The sequence below is a fragment of the Hordeum vulgare genome, chromosome 5H (genome assembly GCF_904849725.1).
Source record: "Hordeum vulgare subsp. vulgare chromosome 5H, MorexV3_pseudomolecules_assembly, whole genome shotgun sequence".
Classification (NCBI taxonomy): Eukaryota; Viridiplantae; Streptophyta; class Magnoliopsida; order Poales; family Poaceae; genus Hordeum; species Hordeum vulgare.
In genome coordinates, this window is record NC_058522.1 from 3,366,426 (window position 1) to 3,372,818 (window position 6,393).

A 6,393-nucleotide genomic window follows, 5' to 3' on the forward strand; every position below is an offset into this window, starting at 1 on the left:
CTATAGATATTTATTCTTATGCCAAAAAAATCAAGTATGGGATACAGGATTCAGAGTATAAAAAAAATGCCGCCAACTACAGGTAGAACCCAGAAAGCTAGTAAAGGTACTTAGGTTCACGTCATACCAGTGGAATTCCAATATGTACGTAATAATCAAATTCTCTAATTTGCAAGATTGAAAAGCTACGCATGCATGGATGCATCTACAGGACCAACTAAAAATAATGTTCTACGGGGAAAAAGAGAGGAGCAGGTCAGCAATCGCAAGACGACCTGGACCTCGGCTTCACCACGTGATGGCCGGCGAGCACCGCCACACCTCGCCACTCCATTCTCTCTCCCTTTAGCATTCACTAGTAGAAAAATCTCATTAGTCCCGGATCACTCACGAGCCGTGACCTATGGTTTCATTGGTCCCGGTTCGTGAGGCGAGGGCGCTAGCCGGGCATCATGGATCATTGGTTCCGGTTCGTGTCAACCCTTTGGTCCCGGTTCCAGACACGAACTGGGACCAATAGACAGGGATCGTTCGTATCCACCTTTAGTCCTGGTTGGTGGATCAAACCGGGACCAGGTGGACCGTTTGTATCCCCCTTTAGTCTCGGTTAGTAGAACAAACCGGGACGAAGTGGTGGTGGCAACCGTTCGTATCACCCTTTAGTCCCGGTTGGTGGTGTTGGGGAACGTCGCATGGGAAACAAAATTTTCCTACGCGCATGAAGACCTATCATGGTGATGTCCATCTACGAGAGGGGATGAGTGATCTACGTACCCTTGTAGATCGTACAGCAGAAGCGTTTAGAGAACGCGGCTGATGTAGTGGAACGTCCTCACGTCCCTCGATCCGCCCCGCGAACAATCCCGCGATCAGTCCCACGATCTAGTACCGAACGGACGGCACCTCCGCGTTCAGCACACGTACAGCTCGACGATGATCTCGGCCTTCTTGATCCAGCAAGAGAGACGGAGAGGTAAAAGAGTTCTCCGGCAGCGTGACGGCGCTCCGGAGGTTGGTGATGATCTTGTCTCAGCAGGGCTCCGCCCGAGCTCCGCAGAAACACGATCTAGAGGAAAAACTATGGAGGTATGTGGTCGGGCAGCCGTGAGAAAGTCGTCTCAAATCTGCCCTAAAAGCCCCATATATATAGGAGGAGGGAGGGGGACCTTGCCTTGGGGTCCAAGGGATCCCCAAGGGGTCGGCCGAGCCAGGGGGGAGGACTCTCCCCCCCCAAACCGAGTCCTACTTGGTTTGGTGGGAGGGAGTCCTTCCCCCTTCCCACTTCTTCCTTTTTTTTCTTTCCTTTGATTTTTTTCTCTCTTGGCGCATAGGGGATTGGTGGGCTGTCCCACCGGCCCACTAAGGGCTGGTGTGACCCCCCCAAATGCCTATGGGCTTCCCCGGAGTGGGTTGCCCCCCTCCGGTGAACTCCCGGAACCCATTCGTCATTCCCGGTACATTCCCGGTAACTCCGAAAACCTTCCGGTAATCAAATGAGGTCATCCTATATATCAATCTTCGTTTCCGGACTATTCCGGAAACCCTCGTGACATCCGTGATCTCATCCGGGACTCCGAACAACATTCGGTAACCAACCATACAACTCAAATACGCATAAAACAACGTCGAACCTTAAGTGTGCAGACCCTGCGGGTTCGAGAACTATGTAGACATGACCCGAGAGACTCCTCGGTCAATATCCAACAGCGGGACCTGGATGCCCATATTGGATCCTACATATTCTACGAAGATCTTATCGTTTGAACCTCAGTGCCAAGGATTCGTATAATCCCGTATGTCATTCCCTTTGTCCTTCGGTATGTTACTTGCCCGAGATTCGATCGTCAGTATCCGCATACCTATTTCAACCTCGTTTACCGGCAAGTTTCTTTACTCGTTCCGTAATACAAGATCCCGCAACTTACACTAAGTTACATTGCTTGCAAGGCTTGTGTGTGATGTTGTATTACCGAGTGGGCCCCGAGATACCTCTCCGTCACACGGAGTGACAAATCCCAGTCTTGATCCATACTAACTCAACTAACACCTTCGGAGATACCTGTAGAGCATCTTTATAGTCACCCAGTTACGTTGCGACGTTTGATACACACAAAGCATTCCTCCGGTGTCAGTGAGTTATATGATCTCATGGTCATAGGAATAAATACTTGACACGCAGAAAACAGTAGCAACAAAATGACACGATCAACATGCTACGTCTATTAGTTTGGGTCTAGTCCATCACGTGATTCTCCCAATGACGTGATCCAGTTATCAAGCAACAACGCCTTGTTCATAATCAGAAGACACTGACTATCATCGATCAACTGGCTAGCCAACTAGAGGCATGCTAGGGACGGTGTTTTGTCTATGTATCCACACATGTAAATGAGTCTTCATTCAATACAATTATAGCATGGATAATAAACTATTATCTTGATACAGGAATTATAATAATAACTATACATTTATTATTGCCTCTAGGGCATAATTCCAACAGTCTCCCACTTGCACTAGAGTCAATAATCTAGCCCTCACATCACCATGTGAATTACATTGTAATAAATCTAACACCCATACAGTTCTGGTGTCGATCATGTTTTTGGCCGTGGAAGAGGCTTAGTCAGCGGGTCTGCTACATTCAGATCCGTGTGCACTTTGCATATATTTACGTCCTCCTCCTCGACGTAGTCGCGGATGAGGTTGAAGCGTCGTTTGATGTGTCTGGTCTTCTTGTGAAACCTTGGTTCCTTTGCTAAGGCAATGGCACCAGTGTTGTCACAGAACAAGGTTATTGGATCCAGTGCACTTGGCACCACTCCAAGATCCGTCATGAACTGCTTCATCCAGACACCCTCCTTAGCCGCCTCCGAGGCAGCCATGTACTCCGCTTCACATGTAGAATCTGCTACGACGCTTTGCTTGGAACTACACCAGCTTACTGCACCCCCATTAAGAATAAATACGTATCCGGTTTGCGACTTAGAGTCGTCCGGATCTGTGTCAAAGCTTGCATCGACGTAACCTTTTACGGCGAGCTCTTTGTCACCTCCATACACGAGAAACATCTCCTTAGTCCTTTTCAGGTACTTCAGGATATTCTTGACCGACGTCCAGTGATCCACTCCTGGATTACTCTGGAACCTACCTGCCATACTTATGGCCAGGCTAACATCCGGTCTAGTGCACAACATTGCATACATGATAGAGCCTATGGCTGAAGCATAGGGGACGGAGCGCATATGCTCTCTATCTTCATCAGTTGCTGGGCACTGAGTCTTACTCAATCTCGTACCTTGTAACACTGGCAAGAACCCTTTCTTGGACTGTTCCATTTTGAACCTCTTCAAAACTTTATCAAGGTATGTGCTTTGTGAAAGTCCTATCAGGCGTTTTGATCTATCCCTATAGATCTTAATGCCTAGTATGTAAGCAGCTTCTCCTAGGTCCTTCATAGAGAAACTTTTATTCAAGTAACCTTTTATGCTCTCCAAAAGCTCTACGTTGTTTCCAATCAGCAATATGTCATCCACATATAATATTAGAAACGCCACAGAGCTCCCACTCACTTTCTTGTAAATACAAGATTCTCCAACCACTTGTATAAACCCAAATGCTTTGATCACCTCATCAAAGCGTTTGTTCCAACTCCGAGATGCTTGCACCAGTCCATAAATGGATCGCTGGAGCTTGCACACCTTGTCAGCATTTTTAGGATCGACAAAACCTTCGGGTTGCATCATATACAACTCTTCCTTAAGGAAACCGTTAAGGAATGCCGTTTTGACATCCATCTGCCAGATTTCATAATCGAAAAATGCAGCTATTGCTAACATGATTCTGACGGACTTAAGCATCGCTACGGGAGAGAAAATCTCATCGTAGTCAATTCCTGGAACTTGTGAAAAACCCTTTGCCACAAGCCGAGCTTTATAAACGGTCACATTACCGTCAGCGTCCGTCTTCTTCTTAAAGATCCATTTGTTCTGAATAGCCTTGCAGCCCTCAGGCAGTATCTCCAAAGTCCACACTTTGTTCTCATACATGGATCCTATCTCGGATTTCATAGCTTCTAGCCATTTGTTGGAATCTGGGCCCACCATTGCTTCTTCATAATTTGCAGGTTCATTGTTGTCTAACAACATGATTGATAAGACAGGATTACCGTACCACTCTGGAGCAGCGCGTGATCTCGTCGACCTGCGTGGTTCAACAGAAACTTGAACTGGAGTTTCATGATCATCATCATTAACTTCCTCCTCAACCGGCGTCGCAATGACAGAGGTTTCCCCTTGCCCTGCGCCACCATCCAGAGGGATGAGAGGTTCGACAACCTCGTCAAGTTCTATCTTCCTCCCACTCAATTCTCTCGAGAGAAACTTCTTCTCGAGAAAAGTTCCGTTCTTAGCAACAAACACTTTGCCCTCGGATTTGAGATAGAAGGTGTACCCAACTGTCTCTTTTGGGTAACCTATGAAGACGCACCTTTTCGCTTTGGGTTCCAGCTTTTCAGGCTGAAGCTTTTTGACATAAGCATCACATCCCCAAACTTTAAGAAACGACAACTTTGGCCTTTTGCCATACCACAGTTCGTATGGTGTCGTCTCAACGGATTTCGATGGTGCCCTATTTAAAGTGAATGCAGTTGTTTCTAATGCATAACCCCAAAACGATAACTGCAAATCAGTAAGAGACATCATAGATCGCACCATTTCTAACAAAGTACGATTACGACGTTCGGACACACCATTACGCTGTGGTGTTCCAGGCGATGTTAACTGCGAAACAATTCCGCATTGTCTTAAGTGAGTACCAAACTCGAAACTCAGATATTCACCCCCACGATCAGACCGTAGGAACTTGATCTTCTTGTTACGATGATTTTCCACTTCACTCTGAAATTGCTTGAACTTTTCAAATGTTTCAGACTTGTGCTTCATCAAGTAGACATAACCATATCTACTTAAATCGTCAGTGAAGGTGAGAAAATAACGATATCCGTCGCGTGCCTCCACGCTCATTGGACCACACACATCGGTATGTATGATTTCCAACAAGTCACTTGCACGCTCCATTGTTCCGGAGAACGGAGTCTTAGTCATCTTGCCCATGAGGCATGGTTCGCACGTGTCAAGTGAATCAAAGTCAAGTGACTCCAAAAGTCCATCAGCATGGAGTTTCTTCATGCGCTTTACACCAATATGACCCAAGCGGCAGTGCCACAAAAATATGGCGCTATCATTGTTTACTCTAACTCTTTTGGTCTCAATGTTATGTATATGCGTATCTCTATCAAGATTCAATATGAACAATCCTCTCACATTCGGTGCATGACCATAAAAGATGTTACTCATAGAAATAGAACAACCATTATTCTCAGACTTAAAGGAGTAACCGTCTCGCAATAAACAAGATCCAGATATAATGTTCATGCTCAACGCAGGCACTAAATAACAATGATTTAAGTTCATCACTAATCCCGATGGTAGTTGAAGTGACACTGTGCCGACGGCGATTGCATCAACCTTGGAACCGTTTCCTACGCGCATCGTCACTTCGTCTTTTGCCAGCCTTCGTCTATTCCGCAGTTCCTGCTTCGAGTTGCAAATGTGAGCAACAGAACCGGTATCGAATACCCAGGCACTACTACGAGAGCCGGTTAAGTACACATCAATAACATGTATATCAAATATACCTGATTTTTCTTTGCCCGCCTTCTTATCTGCCAGATACTTGGGGCAATTGCGCTTCCAGTGACCCATACCCTTGCAATAGAAGCACTCTGTTTCAGGCTTAGGTCCAGCCTTGGGTTTCTTCGGCGGATTGGCAACAGGCTTGCCGCTCTTCTTCGAATTGCCCTTCTTGCCTTTGCCGTTTCTCTTGAAACTAGTGGTCTTGCTCACCATCAACACTTGATGCTCTTTACGGAGTTCAGACTCTGCGACTTTCAGCATCGCAAACAACTCGCCGGGAGACTTGTTCATCCCTTGCATGTTGTAGTTCAACACAAAGCCTTTATAGCTTGGCGGCAGTGATTGAAGGATTCTGTCAGTGATAGCTTCTTGCGGGAGTTCAATCCCCAGTTCAGCTAGACGGTTTGAGTACCCAGACATTTTGAGCACATGTTCACTGACAGACGAGTTTTCCTCCATCTTGCAAGCATAGAATTTATCGGAGGTCTCATACCTCTCGATCCGGGCGTTCTTCTGAAAGATAAACTTCAACTCCTGGAACATCTCAAATGCTCCATGATGCTCAAAACGACGTTGAAGTCCCGGTTCTAAGCCATACAAGACTGCACATTGAACTATTGAGTAGTCCTCCTTACGTGCTAACCAAGCGTTCTTAACATCCTGATCAGCCGTAGCGGGTGGTTCATCTCCTAGCGCAGCA